The sequence below is a fragment of the Macaca thibetana genome, chromosome 6 (assembly GCF_024542745.1).
Source record: "Macaca thibetana thibetana isolate TM-01 chromosome 6, ASM2454274v1, whole genome shotgun sequence".
Classification (NCBI taxonomy): Eukaryota; Metazoa; Chordata; class Mammalia; order Primates; family Cercopithecidae; genus Macaca; species Macaca thibetana.
The window spans coordinates 10,156,010-10,175,280 of NC_065583.1; positions in this window are offsets into that span (position 1 = coordinate 10,156,010).

The following is a 19,271-nucleotide window of genomic DNA, read 5'->3' on the forward strand; positions in this document are numbered from 1 at the left end:
TTAAAATGTGGTATTTACTTAAAAGTATTGTACCAATGTTAGTTTCTTGGTTCTCACAATTGTACTGTCATTATATAAAATGTTAGCCTTGAAGAAAGCTGAATGAGGAATGTATAAAATTTCTCTGTACAAATTTTTCAACTTTTTTGTAAGCCTAAAATTAGTTCAAAATAAAAAGTAAAAATATATTTAAAAATAAAGTATGTTCCCTGGCCACAAAAGAATTAGAATGCAAATGTATAACAGAAAAAGATCTAGAAAATTCTTCAATATTTTAAGATTAAACATATTTCTAAATAACCCAGGGGTCAAAGAAGTAATCACCAGAGAAAGAAAATCTTTTGAGCTGATTAAAAAGGAAAATATGACCAGGCACGGTGGCTCACACCTGTAATCCCAGCACTTTCGGAGGCCAAGGTGAGTGGATCACCAGAGGTTGGGAGTTTGACATCAGCCTGACCAACATGGAGAAACCCCATCTCTACTAAAAATACAAAATTAGCCGGGCATGGTGGTGCGTACTTGTCATCCCAGCTACTCGGGAGGCTGAGGCAGGAGAATCGTTTGAACCTGGGAGACAGAGGTTGCATTGAGCTGAGATCATGTCATCGCACTTCAGTTTAGGCAACAAAAGTGAAACACTGTCTCAAAAAAAAAAAAAAAAAAAAAAAAAAGGAAAATACAACATATCAAAATTTGTGGATACAGCTAATGCAGCAATTAGAGGAAAATTTACGGCGTTAGCATTATTAGAAAAGAATAGCAGTCCCAAATCATGACATGAGTTTCATCTTAAGAAATGAGAAAAAGAAGAGCAGGAGGCTGGGTGTGGTGGCTCACACCTGCAATCCTAGTACTTTGGCAGACTGTCTCAGGCAGATCACTTGAGCCAAGAAGTTTGAGACTAGTTTGGGCAACATGGTGAAACCCTGTCTCTACACCCCTCCAAAAAAAAAAAAAAGCTGGGCATGTGGCACACACCTGTAGTCCCAGCTACTTAGGAAGCTGAGGTGGGAGGATTAGTTGAGTCCAGGAGGTTGAAGCTGCATGAGCTGTGATCATGTCACTGTATGCTAGCCTGGACAACAGAGCGAGACTCTGTCTCAAAAACAAAACAAAGCAACAAGCACATTAAGCACAAAGTATACAGAAGGAACTAAATGAATAAAATGAAAGAAAAAAATAAATAGAAAACAAGCAATAGAGAAAAATCAATAGAAGCAAACATAGTTCTTTGAAAAGATCAACAAAATCAGTAAACTTCTAGCCAGACAGCTGAGGAACAACAGAGGAAAGGAGAAGACACAATTGTCAATATCATCAGAAAAAGAAAACCAATCACTAGACAAACGGGCAAAAGACAGGAAAAGGTATTTCAAAGAGGAAGAAATATATTCGGTTAATAAAATATGGAGAGATGTTCGATCTCATTAGTTACAGGAAAATGCACATCAAGGCTACTTGGATTTGCCAAATTGAAGAAACTTGACAATACCAGATTCTGTAGATAAGATGGTTCAACAGGATCTCTATATATTGTTGGTGAGAGTAAGGATTGGTACAATCAATTTGGAAATCAATTTTGCTCCATTTTATAAACTACACTTTGCATAACCTAAAACCCAGTAATTCCTATCCTAGGTATAGACCCAACAGAAGCTCGTTAGGAGAATCTAAATGCCTATCCGTAGGAGAATGGGAAAATACATTGTGGTATATACACAGATGGTTATTTTACAACAGTTAAAATCAATACACTACAGCTACACGCAGCAACATGGATAAATTTTAGAAACATACGTTAAAAGAGAAAAAGCAAGTCTGGGATTTCTGGAACACACTTTTTATAACAAGAAAAACTAAACAACATATTGTTAAGGCATAAATATGTATATGAAAAACTATAAATATGTGATTCAAAAGCAAGGAAATGACAAACACAAGTCAGGATAGTACTTCCCTCTGGGGGAAAGCAGGAAGACAAGACAAGAGAGGTCCATATGGAAAAATGTGAGTTGGTGATCATGTTCTAAGAGGGCTTGGGTGGGCACTGGCTTCATCATGTTCCTTGTATAATTAAAAATAAAATTGGCTGGGCTCAGTGGCTCATGCCTGTAGTCCTAGAACTTTGGGAGGTTGAGGGAGGTGGGCAGATCACCTGAGGTCAGGAGTTCAAGACCAGCCTGGCCAACATGGCGAAACCGTCTCTACTAAAAACACAAAACTTAGTCGGGCATGGTGATGCACACCTGTAATCCCAGCTACCTGGGAGACTGAGGCAGGAGAATTACTCGAACCCAGGAGGCAGAGGTTGCAGTGAGCCAAGATTGCGCCACTATACTCTAGCCTGGGCGACCGAGCGAGACTCCGTCTCAAAAAATAAAATAAAATAAAATAAAATAAAATAAAATAAAATAAAATAAAATAAAATAAAATAAAGGAGGACCGTGCATCAACAGATAATGATAGTACATGGTGAGCCAAGAAATTATGATGAATCTAATTACAGCTGACCCATGAACAACACGGGTTTGAACTGTGAGGATCCACTTATACATGGATTTTCTACCACCTCTGCCACCCCTGAAACAGCAAGACCAACCCCTCCTCTTCCTTCCCCTCCTCAGCCTACTCACTGTGAAGACAGTGAGGATGAAGACCTTTGTGATGATCCATTTCCACTTAATGAATGGTAAATATATTTTCTCTTCTTTATGATTTTCTTAACAACATTTTCTTTTCTCTAGCTTTATTGTAAGAATATAGTATACAATACACATAACACACAAAATATGTGTTAATTGGCTGTTTATGTTTTGAGTAAGGCTTCCAGGCAACAGTAGACTATTAGTGAAGTTTGGGGGGCATCAAAAACTATACGCAGATTTTTGACTGTGCAGGGGGTAGGTGCCATAACCCCTGCATTGCTCAAGATATATGTATTCCTGAGAGCCAAAATAAAATAAAATAAATGCTTAACAGAATCTCTGGCAAACAGTAAGTGCTCAATAAAGTCAGCTGTTATTATTGTTTCTAGTCTCAGCCTAGCTGACTTCTAATCATTCAGCTTGGGTGTTGCCTCCTCCAGGAAGCCTGCTCTGCTCCTCCAGGATAGGCCAGGCTCTCTCTACTCCCAATCTCCCCACAGTCTGGGCTGACCTAGATTCCAGCACTTCTTTGGCTATGTGGGAATTGACTGTTTATCAGTCTCTCTCCTCTATTAAGCCATGTGATCCACGCTGCAGCAACCATGGCCTCTCTGCATTTCCAGCCCTTGCTTTTGCCTGGCACGTGGTATAGTTTTGTTGACCAAGTGCATGAGTGAGTGGCAGGCAAGATGGTTCCCAGGCCCTGCAGAAGGGGAAGAGGTGTGGGGACTGTGGCAAGGCCTCGAAGTGTGGCTGTAGGCAGGAGCAGATGGCACATGGCTTAGAGGTGTCATCAACCCAGGGTGCAGGAAATAAGGAAGTGCATTATCTGTTGGGAATTGAAAAGCAGTAATAAAACTGACTATAGGTGATCTGCTTTTTATTATCACCATGTGCTGGCAATTCTAAACAATATCACTGATGGAGCCCCCCACCACACACACACACACAAATTTGTTGGTCTTAGTTCTAAAGAACTTAGTGCTGAAGTTATTAAGTTTTAATAATATATAGATAAGCTTTACATTAACACATTATTACTTCTCCTTAAATAAATCTCTATTCTCCATGGAAGTTGGTTTGGAAAACTCCCCTCCTGTAGTTACTGTGTTTGTTTTTAGACTCAGTTTCTCATTCTGAACACAGCCCATGCCTCTAACCCTCATGATATTACAAACCCTGGCATTTAAATAGCAATAACAGAGTGATTGGAAAGATGGTAACACAAAATGTGGGGTCCTCCGACTCTCATTCCGTGGGACTTCTTAGAGTTTACGATGAAAACATGACACAGTACGGACTGCAAGGGGCCAGTGTTTTGTTTGTTAAGTACCAATTTTTGTTTGTACATGAAATAGTTTACCAAATTTGAATAATATCTTTCAATCAGCATTTATTCTTTTTAATGGTTAATAACTAAAACTGAAGAGTCAAAGGAGAAAATAGTGATGATGACTGATTATCATATAATTATTACGGAAAATAATTGTGAAATAAGCAATTAAATGATCCGCACCAGGTGCTACTGGCTGGGGTCCCAGGGGCTGGGGACCAGGACTCTAGCCCCGTTCTTGGCATCCTTCAAAGCTGTGGTCCCCGAGGCAGGATTTGTGCATGGCGCAGCCTCTGCTCTGGGTCACCCTGTTCCTGCTCCCACAGAAAGACAGGGGACCAGGTCGCAGCAGCCACGGTGGAGAATAATGTGGTAGTTGGGACAGGAGTCTGACAGAATAGGGTGAAGGGACCCCTAAGCCAGTCAGCCAAGGCCCAGAAGGCCTCCCGGAGGGTGCTTAGAGACAAGTGTGGAGACAGGTTCTCAGGGATGGAGGGCCTTTAAAGATGGCGTTCTTCAATCCCCTATGCGGCATCACTGTTAAGAAAGAAATTCCGCCCTTGAGTTCACTGTGTGACCTTGAATAAGTCACCTCTGGAGCTGAATTCTGTGTCCGAAAACTAGGGATAGCAACAACTCCTGCAATGCATGCTGCCAAGGGGACTAAAAGTGCTTAGCCCGGTGGCTGTCAGGAAGATACAGTAGCAATAATGTCAGCAATAAATAGTAGTATACTTATTATTTTTCAAGAACGCAAAAGATAGAGGCCCAGAGAGGAATAAAGACCTCTCCAAGGTCACACAGCAATTTGATGACAACACAGTACCAGAACCCAGGTCTCCTGACACTACCTCTAGTACTCTATTGACTACAGCCTCTGATTAAACGTGTTTGGAGCTCTCCAGAACAGGACCTGCATCTGGCCTCTTCCACCCCCAGGAGCTGCTAGGGCAAGTCCTCTAAGCTACCCTCACCTCCTTTATCTACCCTGGCACCTTCTTTAGACAAAGCTCCTCCCTGAAGTCAATTGGGGTCCTTTGATGTGGAGAGAGAGAAGATTGGGGGAGAGGGTGTCCTGTGTATATGTGTTGGGGGCAGTGGTGAGGAGATATTAGGTGTGATATGTCTGACTTCAGAGGTCCAGGAGGGGGTCTAGAAGCTGGATTCATGGAGAATCTGTTGATTGAGCTGTAGAGGGTTGTGACTCAGACAACCTGGCACCAAGGTGAGGGTCATTAACTCACAGGGGTCCAGACAGTGGACTGGGAAGTGTGAGTTGAAATTGAACGTTACCAGGTCAGATGGTTTCCTGGGCTGGAGCAGGCAGCCAGGGCTAAAATGTTCCACCAGCAGGATAAACCAACCTCTCACATATGGACACCCAACTGCCTGCTCTTCAATTCCATCTCATGTTACTGGCCCCCAGCACGCTTCACGCCCCGCCTGGGGCCTCTAGCATATCAGAGACTGCTAAGCATATATAACATTCTCCAAGACATCTACTCTAAGCCAACCACTGTCAGAGTACCCAGGGATTCATCCAACAGTTCTTCATTGAGCACCTACTGCATGCTAAGTGCTAGGGATAAAACAGGACACACAGGAAAGCTCCCTGCCTTCATGAAATGGCCTCATAGAGATACGAAGGACTATGGGAGCCTGGCCTGGCTTGCACAGAATAGTCAGCCTGGTGGGAGGTCGTGCGGAGGCACAGTGAAATGATTTCACTGACTCAAGAGAGTGGTGGCACCCAGGAAAGCATCGTCAGCTCCACCTGAGCAGACCAGGTGGAAAAGAAGAGTGTTTGAGGCAGCAGGAACAGCATAAGCAAAGACACAAAGGTGTGAAGGAACGGGGCTTGCTTGGGGAGCCACAGGGGGTTTTCAAAAGTTCATGAAAACTGCATATTATGGAAAAACTATATATGGAATTTCAAAATATTTTGCACCAAAATAAACTTGTATTAACTTGCTATAAAATGTCTGAACATTTGAGACACTAAGAAGGATGAGACATCAGTTTTAAATGAGCTTCTATCAGAGCAACATGAATTCTGCTAAAATTGAAGCCAGAACAAACATCACATTTATGGTGAAGCTTTGGTAGAAAATGATGAAATCATTGATGCTTTATGAAAAGTTTGTGGGGACAATGCCCTCAAATAACCAGCAGTTTAAAAATGGATAACTCATTTCAAGAAGGGACAAGACAACATGGAAGATGAAGCCCACAGTGGAAGATCATCCACATCAGCTGTGAGGAAAGAAATTCATATTGTTCTTGCCATAATTGACGAGGACCAACAATTAATAGCAGAAACAATGGCCAACACCATAGACATCTCAACTGATTCAGCTTACACAATTCTGACTGTGAAATTAAAGTTGAGCAAACTTTCCACTCGATGGGTGCGAAAACCGTTTTGCCCAGATCAGCTGTAAACAAGAGCAGAACTTTCAATGGAAGTGTTAAACGAGTGGAATGAAGATCCCGAAGCACTTCTTCAAAGAACTGTAACAAGAGATGAAACATCGCTTTACCAGTACTGTCCTGAAGATGAAGCACAATCAAAGCAATGGCTACCAAGAGGTAGAAGTGCGCCGGCCAGAGCAAAAGCAGACTGGCCAAGAGCAAAGGGCATGGCAACTGTGTTTTGGGGATGCTCAAGGCATTTTGCTAGTTGACTTTCTGGAGGGCCAAAGAACAATAACATCTGCTTATTAGAAGAATGGTTTGAGAAAGTTAGCCAAAACTTTAGCATGAAAACACCTGGGAAATCTTCACCAGAGAATCCTCCTCCACCACAATGACACTCCTGCTCATTTCTCTAATCAAACAAGAGCATCTCAAATCTTTAAAAAATCTTGTAAAATCTTTAAAAAAACTTGTAAAAGGCATCCGTTTTCTTCACTTAATCATGTAAAAAGAAAAAAACTGCCTTGACATGTTTAAATTCCCGAGACTCTTAGTTCTTTAGGGATGGACTAAATGGCTGGTCTTATTGCTTATTAAAGTGTCTGAACATAGCCAGATGTGGTGGTGCATACCTGTAATCCCAGCTACTTGGAAGACTGAGGCAGGAGGCTCACTTGAGCCCAGGAGTTTGAGGCTACAGTGAGCCATGATCGTGCTGCTGCACTGCAGTCTGGGTGGACTTCAGCCTTTGAGACAGAGTGAGACTCCATCTCAAAAAAAAAAAAAAGAAAAAGAAAAAAGAAAAAGGGTATCTGAACTTGATGGAGCTTATGTTGAGAAATAAAGTTTATATTTTTATTTTGATCTTTTAATTCCATTTTTCCATTTTAATTCCATTTTAATTCCATTTTCTATGAACTTTTTGAAGTCCCCTCATAGAAAGTGTTCCATATGGCAGGAGGAGTGACTTTGAGCCAGGTGACCTGCGAGACCTTGAGAAGCCCGAGAGAAGGTCTGGGAAATGCTAGTTGAGAGATCAGGGAGTTATGGCAGCCCCGGAACCTGCTGCTGCTGGAGCCTGCTGGTGTCTCAGTAGAGACCCATCTCCCACCCACCCTGGAGTGTGGAGAGCCCTGGCTGGACCCCTGTCCTGCCGCTCACCCACTGCCAACTGTCACCAGCTCTGTGCCCCTCCCTGCTGCGCCAACATTTTCCTCTTGTGATGGATGGAAATTTCCCTGCTTGGGTCAAGTCAAATTTCTCCTGATTTGTTGTTTTACACACTGAGGCTGGAGGCAGATCCCGCATGATTCATAAAGAGAAACGCGCTGTCTGTGAAGGAGAGTAATTTATAGGCAATGTTTCCCCTACCTTCAGAGATGAAAGTCACTGGGTAGGAAGAGGAGGAGAAGGGATCTTCATCCACTCTCGGTAGCCAGCATGGCTTCTGATGCTCCCCAACAGCTCCTCCAACTGTGGCATGAGTTTGTCAGTGTGTTTTGCAGAAGTTGTAGCTTTCTTTGGTCACTGGGCACAGAGCTAGACCTGGGCGAGGAGGAGACAAGAGGGGCCGAGGCCCCCAATATCCTTCCTGGCTCTCCTAGCCCCTCCTGCCCCCTCCTTCCCCCTCCACCCTGGCTCTCTCTCTCCCCCTCTCTCTCGTGTATAAAAATAAATGAAGTCAGGTTTCCCAGCCCTTCTCGTCTGGAGGGGGTGAGGGGAATGGGGCAAGCAGCCAACTGACACCCTCCTGACCTAAGCCATACATCAAGAAGGTTACAAGGCTGCCGGGGACAGGTCTAACCTGTGGCCACTGAGATTTCAGGGTTGGACAGATCTTTGCTGGGGGTAGTTGGGTAGGGGTGAACTCCACAATCAGAAGAGGAGAAGACCAAATAGAATCTGTGGAAGGAAGAAAGGAACTGAGCGCTTACTGTGTCCCAGGCACTGTGCCAGGTACTTTGCACATAGAAGCTCAGTTGTGACCCAGTGAGGCAGTCGTGATAACCTCCATTTCATAGATAAGAAAACTGAGGCTCAGCGGGTGGAAGGGGTGGCGTCCCGAACTGTGGGTTTGACCGCATACCCAGAAAGTGCCAGCAAGCAGAACATAGATCCCCTGGGTACTGGAAAGGGAAAGAAAGGGGGCAGAGGCAGAAGGTTGGAGAGGTTTGGGGTGCATCTGAGGATGGGAGTAGGGCATGAATGGGGCACCAGGTGAGAGTGAACTGAACCTGCAGGGGCTCCTGGCCATATCTGTGGCCAGGTAAGCCTGGATGCAGGTAAACTGAGTCGCCTCAGGAGAGTGACTTTCAGCTGTCCCCACGCCACCTCAGCCATGCCCCTTATCTCAGCATTAAATCATACCTCCTAAACCTAGCCCCAAATTTTGTGCAAGCCCCATCCCCCCACCCCAGCGGACTGCTCCTTCAGGCCACTGTCCCACAGAGCCTCAGCGACTCCACTGGGTTTGCTCTGCAACCCACATGCTCTCCCCACAGGCTTGCGCTCTCACTCTTGCTCGCTTGTTCACTCACTGTGGACCATGCCTGGGCTGGGCTTTCACATGTCTGGCACCATGGCCCCTGCCCCTAGGTGCTCCTCATCTAGAGGGGGACATACCAGGGGGACATACCAGATGGGCAGGAGTCAGCAAGCTCCACAGAGAGGGGGCCGAGTCTGCCCAGAACATTCAGGGAAGACTGAATTGGGCTTCGGAGAGTGAGTAGGAGTTTGCCTGCCAGACTGAAAAGTAAGGGAAGGATGTTCTAAGCCCCAAAACTGGATGTGCATAGCAGAGATGCAGGCAGCCATCCTATTCATTGTCCTTCATTTGCCCCCAAGCCTCCCTCCACTCCTGTGATCCTGACCCACCGTCTTCTTTCTGTCACTTTCTAGCCCCCTTGCCGTTGCAGGACCTGAGGCCCCTGCCAAGGCACACCAGGGCCACAGGCCCCTCTTGCCTTGCCCACGATGTCCCCTGGTAAATATGCTCAGGGACACATGAGTGAACCATAAATTCAGCCTTCTGGGGATGGATTCTGCTGAATAAAAAGCACATTCAGTAGCGAGAATATTTGTTTTTGTTTTCCTTCTCCGAGTAAATGGAAACATGCACTGACCTCACTTTTCTCACAAGTACAGTAGCTTTCCTGAGCGGCCGTCAGGCCTGGGGTGCCAGGAAAAAAGTGGTGGAACATTCAGCATTGGGAACAAGGACCTCAGTGGCAGCTGTGGCCGGCCAGTGGAATACAGCTGTCAGGCCGCTGACATGAGTTTCCGAGGGGTGGGGAGGATCCGGCCTGGGCCTCCCAGGGGGCCCTGAGCATCGCCAGGATGGGACTTTGAGACTGCTGTCTTCCCAATTCATTTTCTAACACTGCAGACAGAGGGTCGCAGGCAGACTGCAGGCTGGGAGGACAGCCTACAGAAGGCCTTGGCTCAGACCTGCGTTTCCATCCCGGCTGCCATTTCCTGGCTCTGAGGCCCTGACTGGTCATTATACTTTTCTGAGCCTCAGTTTCCTCAACTTCATTCCAACCTCATGGGGTTGTGTAAGTTTTAAATATTTGAAAGTACCAAGAAAGACTAGTTCTCAGTCCCTTCCTGACCAGCCCCAACATATCCAATTTAAGCCCCACCTCCTCTGTAATACCATCCAGACCCAGTGATCTCTTCCACCAGACTTTTTTCCTATGGCCTTGTGATGATGAGCACCTTTCTATGAGAGCAAGACATTCACCCACCCACCCGTTCATCCACTCACCCACCCAACCACCTACTGATCTACCCATCCATTCCCCTACCCATCCACCTATCCATCTACGCACTCACCCATTTATTATGCACTCATCCACCCATCCGTCCATCTACCCATCCTCCTCCTATCCATTCACCAACTCACCCATCCACCTATCCATCTACCCACTCACCCATTTGTCACCCACTTATCCACCTATCCATCTCGCACTCATCCATCTACCATCCACCTATCCATCCACCTACCCATTTACCCATCCATCCATCCATTCATTCATCCATCCATCCATCCATCCATCCATCAACCCTTTTACTCACCTACCCATTCATCCACCCTCTTATCCACCTTCTCATCCATCCACCTATCTACCCACGTGTCCATCCATCCATCCATCCACTCACCTATCTGTCTGTCTATTCACCCATTTACTTATTTACTCAGTGAACATTCTGAGCAGCTATGTGCTCTCCCACTGTTGGGAGGATGGGCTGTTCTGTCTGTGATCTCATGTTCATCAGTTTTAGACACAATGCATACTGCCCCCTAGAGACTATGGGATTGTCCTCAGTTTCCTCTACAGCCATGGATGGCAGAGAACATTCATTTGGTGGAAAAAACAAACAAACAAACAAAAAACAGACAAACTAGCTTAAGAAAATGGGAACTTAATGATTCATGCAACTGGAAAGCCCAGGTATAGGTCTGGTTTCAGATGTAGCTTGATTCAGGCCTCAAGTGCTGTTTCCAAGACCTCGTGTCTGCATCTCTCAGTTCTTCCCGCCTCCAAGTAGTAGCAGTGCTGGCAGCAGCTGCAGCCTCAGCCTCACATCCACCCAGGTTGCAGTCCAGCAAGAAAGATCAAAAGTCTTCTCCAGAAGCCCTACCTAGATCACATAGGCTGAGAATTGGAAAGAGATAGAACCCCAAGTTAAATGGGGAGGAAGGATTAGAAGATGGGAAGGCAAGCGCCAAATACCTGCTACACATCCTACATGCAGGCACTGGGGATCCCCAGATGAACGGGAAAGCTCTGCATGGCACCTAGAGGCTGACATCAAGGGGAGGCAGCAAACACATGAACAAATAAATGTAGAAATAAAATCACCTTGGATGGTTCGAATGATAATAACTGCTGGAGTGACAAACAGAGCAGTGTAGTTAGAGAAACTGGGGTGAAACTATTTTAAAGAAATAGTGAGGGAACCTGACATTGAAGTCAGTTCTGAATAATAAGTCATCTGGGCCAAGAACTGAAACAAACATTTCTGGCAGAAGGAACGGCAGGTGCAAAGGCCCTGTGGTGAGAATGTATAGTGCAAGTTCCAGGGACAGAAGAAGGCTGGGGGGCACAGCAGGGAGCATAACCCAAGAAGAAGGTGAAGAGGTTGGAAGGGCTAGATCAGAGAGGCTCTTGCATACATTGGTGTACCCACCACCCCGATCAAAGTGGAGAACATTCCCAAGCCCCTAGAAGCCTCCCTCTGCCCCTTCCTACTCAACCCTCCCTCCCACAAGAGATAACCTCTATTCTGACTTTTGTCATCATAGATTAATTTTGTCTGTTTTTGAACTGTAAGTAAATGGAATCCTACAGTGTATGTTCTTTTGTGTTGCTCACCACTATGTGTACTTGACTCTCATGTTTCTGCACACGGCAATGACTCTTCCTTTTTTACTGTTGCATAGTATTCCATTTTTTCTACTCTCCCTATGCTGGGAGGTGGACAATTTTTTGGTAGGATTATCCTCAGTTTCTTCTTCAACCAGCATCAGGCTTGGCACAGGATGGAGCAAGCCCCATTTTGGGGGTTGAGCTGACAATTCACCTGGGATAAGACAAGACAGGCCACCTAGACTAGAAGCTGCTAGATGCCCTCTCCTCCGGGCCTGACAGCTCCTAGGCCCTGGCCGCCCCTCTCACCCACCTCCCTAACAACAAAGTTCAGGTGCTTGCACTTGGCCGGGCAGAAGTTCTAGTAAATGCCAAGCCCCAGAGTCCCTGGTGGCCAGTGTGAGGGACGTCGCGGGAAATGAGAGGAGCTGCGGCTAGCCGCCAGGCAGTGACTCTACCACCAAAGAATGTGCTCTTGGCCAGGGTCTCCTTCCTCTCTCTTCTTGGCTCCTTCAGGCGGCCAGGAGTTGGCAGGCCCGGGTGCAGATAACGTTGAGAGCCCCAGGCCCTCTTCTGTCATCGCCTCCCCCACGTGAAACTCAAGATCTTGTTTATTTATGAGGAAATTCTGTTCTGCTGCTCGACAAATGGTGTATGGGGGCCAGGGCACATGGAGCGTGGAGCCGGCCCAGCCAGGCCCCAGCATGCTGCGCCTCTCTGCTGATGCAAGCTCAGAAGGAGAGCTGGCAGTGACTGAAGGGCCGGCCCAACACTCCCTGGATGCCTCCCCCATCCCTGGACGGGGCCAGGGGGTGGGGGATGAGGGGTCCTTCCTTCTCTCAAGCAGCCAGAAACCCCTTGCCTTCCCTGGGGGACCACAGGCAGTAACAGCCCGGTGGTTCATCTGATGAAACTGCTGCAAGGCCAGCGCCAACCCTTCTCTGGGATTTACTTCTCTTCCTACCTTCCTGGGAAGGAGGAATGAGATGGTGTATGTCAGTAACCAAGGGATGAGAGAGAGAAAATAAAATCTACCAATTTATCTTATGCTAATACAAACCCACTACATGCCAGGTTTACCCCTGGAATGTAGCGCGTTTACGTTAGTATAAAATAAATCAATTCAATGGATTTACCAACATTCAATTCAACTTGCCAACGATGCTACCAGATAGATAGGAGTGTCCTCACTTTTGATGAGGGGCTAAAGTTCAGAGTAATGAGATGACTCATCCAGGAACATAGAACTGCTAAGCATCAAAGATGTGACTCAAACCAGAGTGGGCCCATTCCATGTCTGCCATCTGGATGGGGTCGACTTGAGTGATCACTCAGAAACAGCCAGGGTCCAGCTGCAGCAAACCATAGATGAAATTGTTTTATGTCTTACTCTAAATCTCACTCCATCATGCCTCCCTGCCTCTCAGAGTGACATGTCCTTTCATAAGACATTCAACGGAGTCCCAAGTTGCAATGCAACATCCACTTCTGGATGAAGATTACCTGCTGCATTCTGTTCCCATTTCAGATTAATCTGATTGAAAGACGTGGCACTGGCTGAGCCCTCTTGTCCAAACAAGGGTCGTTTGCTGAGCCCAAACCTTCTGGTAACGTTTCATTACCAGAAAAGTGCTTGGGTGGAATTGGTGACTATTGAGTTGTGGTGCAAGCATGTGCTTGTGAAAGTTGCCCTTTCATCTGTGCTGCCAGAGCCATAGACCCTAAACAATGGGGAAACACTTTAAAATGACAGAAGACCAAATATGTCAGCTATGAAGTAAGTATAAATGGGTTAAATGCTTTTATTAAAAGTCAAAGACTTTAGCTTCAAAACAACAAACAAGTCATTCTTTTTTTTTTCTCTACATTTTCAAATTATACCCACACTGAGTCCCAAATCTTCAAGGACTTACCTCTGCCCTTCCCAGGCTACACGGACTCCTACATCTCTGATTTCCCCAATGCTTGCTTGCTTTACTTTTATTATAAGATATTTCAAACATACTTAAAAGTAAAGAAAATAGTGTGACATCCATTGATCTGCCACTGAGATTTAATCAACACTGATATTTATCATCCTTTGTTTCAGTTTTTATAGGGGTAAAAAGGTAAATCACTTGAAGATGATTGTGTATACTTTCCACACACATTTAATAACCTTTCTATGTATGGATATAATCACAAACTCTATGTGTAATCATTTTGTGTTTTTAGAACTTATCTAATAATACTATGTTACAGATATGGTATATCCTTCTGCAACTTGCTTTTTTGAGAATTAGATATATTGAGACACATCGATGTATTACATTGATGTGACTTGCCAAACAATGCTCACCGTATACATAAATTGCAGATTGTTTGTCCATTTACACATTGATGGACAACTATTTCTATTTTTTTGCTATCACAAACAGTGCTTTGACAAATGTCTTCATCATAATCCCTTACAAACTCAAGCTAGTATTTCTCTGTAATTCTCTGGAAATGGAATTTCTTAGTTGGGCTGGTTTTAACACATCTGATGCCTATAATCTACTCTTCACTTTCTTCTCTATGGATGCAGTTAAAGTGGGCGTCATAAGCAGGATTTGAGTTGAGTCTTGGAACAAGAGAAGTCACAATGTTAGAAAGAAAAGTGAGCAGGATTCCAGGAAGAGGGAGTCACCAAGAGTAAGGGTCACATGGCAATAGGCCCTGTCATGCTCTCTACTGTTAGTTAATCCTGCGGGCTGGAGTGTATGGGCATCTGTCATTGCAGCTGAGGATATCACATCCTTGGGTTTGTTCAGTTGGCATTATACTCATTCTTGTACCCCTCCCATTTCAGAGGTGAAAGCCAGTGGTTTCCAATCCCGGCTGTGCATCAGAATCACCTGGGGGTAGGGGTAGGGCTTAAAAAATATACAGATTTCTGAGCCCGCACCCAGAGATCCAGGCTCAAGGGCCTGAGACAGGCCTGGAAATCTGTACTTTTTAAAAACCTCCCCAGGGATTCTGATGCTTCCAGTCTGCAACCCTGGCTTTGGGGGAGGCATTTATCTAAACTGCCAAGATGCCCATTGGTAAAGCTGGCATTGCCAAAGACGTGACCTCTGGTTATGTGCTTGGAACTGGAACTGACTTTCCCCAATTATCCCACTGCCCATCACTGTGCACTTGTGAGCAATAGTTTGTGGTCGTGGACTTCTCTGAGATGTCTCCACAAATCCTGCCGGTGCTCCTTGTATGAAGTCTTGTTTCCTGTATTGAAGAAACATGGCAGAGCCAGGGAGGGACCCGATTGTGTCTCCCTGCTGAAATGAGGCAGAACCTTGCCTTGCCCTTCTTACTGTCTCCACCAGATGTCTGGCTGGGTCACGGGAGAGCCGAAGACTGTACCATTGCCCATGAAAGAGTGGTAAGATGATACAGTGCAAACAGCACTTTCGATAAGGAGGAAACTGTTATGCTCCCCATTTCACAGCCAAGGAAACTGAGGCACAGCTAGTAAGTGGTGGAGCTGGAATTTCACAGGGTAAACTGGCATCAGTACCCATGATGAGAACCATTTTGCTGGACCCTGCCATTTCCTCACTCTAGAAGGAGAAGTCTCCCCAGGGCACTGTCTCAAAACGTACCCATGCCTGGTCCCTCCTGTCGTAGGGTAATGTGGAGGTCTCCAGTCTATATGACACCTTCTCTTATCTCAGTCCTTGCATCTAACATACACTGCAGATGTTCATGTGTGAGTAATAACACTAATATCAACCACAACTGCATTGCCTGAGTCCTTACCTTGACTATGTGCCAGGCCCGTTAAGAGACAGTTTATATGGGTTATCACATGCAGCACTGACCATCACCACCCGCCAAGCACACATTGCAAGGGGCATCCTAACAGGCCCCCTGTGAGAGGTGAGGTCACTTGGCCTAGGGTCACTTGGCCACTCAGCTGAACTTGAAGAGCCTCTCACTCAGGACCCTGTTCTTTCCACACTTCTTGTGGCATCTAGCTCCTTCCTCAGAGTGAGGTCAATGCATCGCAGTAGCAATAAAAATTCAGCAACAATACAGCTCCTCCCTTGAGAGAAAGGAGCCCTTCCCCAGAACTGGAATGATTACCAGTTCTCTGGACTTTCCTTCCAAGAGCAGAAGGAGCCAGAATATCTTGACTATGGGTTTTTTTTTTTTTTTTTTTTTTTTTTTTTTTTTTTTTTTTTTTGAGACGAAGTTTCACTCTTGTTGCCCAGGTTGGAGTGCAATGGCACGATCTCAGCTCACCGCAACCTCCACCTCCCAGGTTCAAGCAACTCTCCTGCCTCAGCCTCCCCAGTAACTAAGATTACAGGCATGCACCACCACACCCGGATAATTTTTGTGTTTTTTGTGGAGAAGGGGTTTCACCATGTGATCTGCCCACCTTGGCCTCCCAAAGTGCTGGGATTACAGGCGTGAGCCACGGTGCCCAGCCTTGACTGTGGCTTTAACCATCTTGTCCAACTCTGAGCTGGTAACTGCAGTGCTTCCTCCCTGCCCAGTGCCCACTGCTCACCCCAGGCACATCCACCCCCTGGTCTCTTCCCCAATACCAGAGCTATCTCTTTCATGTGTGAATCTGCTGTTGTCTCCCCTCCTCAGAAAACTTCAGAGGCTCCTTAGCACCCTTTCCCTCTCTGGGTAAGACAGCTGAATGTGCCAGCTCTCAGTATACCCTAACTTGCTAAGACATCCATGCAGCCGATGCCTCATGCATTCCTTCACAAATTGAGTGAGCTCGCCTGGGAGCTGGGGATAAAGTGGTCAATAAAACTAGGAATAGCTAATATCAGGCACAGGATAGCCACTCCCTAACACTGTTGTCACTGGCCGTGTGGGGCTGTTGAGCACTTGAAATGTAGCTAGCACTGCTAAGAAACTGTACTTTTAATGTTAAAAATTAATTTAAATGTAATAGCTGTGCTGGGCACAATGGTTCACTCCTGTAATCCCAGCAGTTTGGAAGGATCAGGAGGTCAGGTGGATCACCTGAGGTCAGGAATTCAAGACCAACCTGGCCAACATGGTGAAACCCCATCTCTACTAAAAATACAAAAATTAGCTGGGTGTGGTGGCGAGTGCCTGTAGTCCCAGCTACTTTGGAGGCTGAAGCAGGAGAATCACCTGAACCCGGGAGGCGGAGGTTGCAGTGAGCCGAGATTGCACCACTGCACGCCAGCCTGGAAGACAGAGGGAGACTCCATCTCAAAAAATAATAAATAAATAAATAAATAGATAAATGTAACAGCTGATAATTTCATTACTGAAAAATTTTACATAAGTTTGGTGGTAACTTAGGTATGTGAATCTACTTTTCCAACTGTAGATTTTATAAAACCTTAATAGACATCAAGCATTTCTAATAAAGATTTAGCACATGAATTGAGATGTAAGTATAATACACGTGCTGGATTTCAAAGGCTCCAGTCTGAAGAAAATAATGAAAAATATCTCATTGATAGCATTATATACATTGTAGGTTGAAATGATAATATTTGAATATAATGTGTTAAAATATATTATTAAAATTAATTTATCTATTCATTTTTGGATGCAGCTACTGGAAACTTTTAAATTATATGTGTCTCCCATTAAAATTAGATTGGCCTGTGCTGCTTTAGACAGATCACTCTGGGTGGCCACTACTAATTAATCAGAGGTGGCACATTGAGGTAAAATCTGTTTGTCATCCTTGCAGTGCCTGCTTAGTGGAACTCGCAGGGCAGTTGGAGAGTTGGCCACTATAACATGGGAAGAGATACAGAAGGTTTTGCCAGAGCAGAACATTGGATCGATTCGCTCTGCCTAGCAGAAAGTTTGGGAAAACATTTTAGGGGGTGGCATTTGAATGAGGAAAAGCATTCCAAGCCAAGAGAACAGCACCAGCAAAGGCAAGAAGGTGAGCACATGGAGAGCAGGTTGCTGGATGGTCAGCTGTTTAACGAGGCTGCAGCCTAGAGCTACGTGGGAGGATGATTTGAAGATGCTTGAACTCTGCTCCTATGTGCTCACGGCTGAGGGCCTCCACTTCATTTATTCCCCTTCTTGTTCCCCTTTCTAACTTCCCAGCCTTTGATGAAGCTGGATACAGAGACTGAAGTGCAGAGAGGAGCAAATGCCAAAGCTTTGAAAAACAGAAAAGCCTTCAAATACTGAAAGCAGACCACCACAGATAGCTAGAGTGGGATTGAATTCATGGTAGGAGTCAAGCTGTAGTGCCCCGTTGAGGCTCATATTTTGGCTCCATGGGTGGCTCATTATTTTCATTCATTGATCCATTTATTCATTCGATGTTTTTTAAGCACCTCGTAGGAACAGTGAGTTATAGGGACTGCAAAGGCAAAGTCCTAACACTCCATTGGTTTACAAAAGTTGGGAAGTCAAGACATGCTTATTAAAAATTTAACTAATACTACAAAGGAACAGAGGACAAATCTGGTATAAAGTAGGTGCTCAATAAATACTTTCCAAGGCATGCACAAGGATGTTCATTGCACTATTGTTTATAAGAGCATAAACTAGAAATAACTTAAGCTTCCCTCAATAGGGAAGTGGTTAATAAACTGTGACACATCACCACTAAGTGTTTCTCTTTTGCTGAGAGGGTGGATGGGTGGATGGATGGATGGATAGATGGATGAATGGATGGACAGATGAAGGATGGGTAGAAATTCAGAAGAGGAGAAGAGAAAGAAGTGAAGTAGGAAGGTTAGAGAAAGTGTCACAGAGAAGGCAATGTGGGAGAAAATGTCTGGCACATAGTACATAGTCAGTAGAAAAGGAGTCCCCCCAGGGTATCTAGTAAAATAAACCCCTCCCACCCAAAGATCCCCAGGATGGTCCCTCTGTGCCTGTGAACACATCTCCTCACAGCGCCCTGGCTGCACCCCTGTCTCCAGTGGCAGCTGCACTTAAATCCTGCGGATGCCAAACTTTCATGGAGATTTGTGGCAACAATGGGGAGAATGGCCCTCTCCCTCTTTGAGTCCTACAGCAGGGCTTCCTGGGCCCAGTGTATTACAGAACTTTCCATTCTACCCACACAGCCTGCTGCTAGCTTGTTGAGGAACCCAGATATGAAGCCACGGACTTGGGCTGGGGACAAATCCAAGGAGTCATACCTGTGCCCTTCTTGCGACCTCCCAGGTCAGCTCTCTATGCCCAAGTCCTTCTTAAGTTCTTATTTTCTCCAGGAAACTCCTCATCGCTCCTGTACATCATGTCTGGTGGGTCCATGCCCCCAGTTCAGCAGACCTGCTCAAAGGCATGTCTGATTTCCAGGCATATTGAGTCGGTCCTACCCCTACATCCACCTCCTGCCCTGCCACATGCAGACACGTGTGTGTACATGCATGCTCGCTCATGTGATTTAACCAGCAAACTGACGTTTGGGGATTGGTGATAGGAATGGTTCTTAAGATGAAATTCTCCTCGCACTAAGACACCCTAAGCAGCTCCCTCCTACCTCTGCTTCTCACAAAGGAA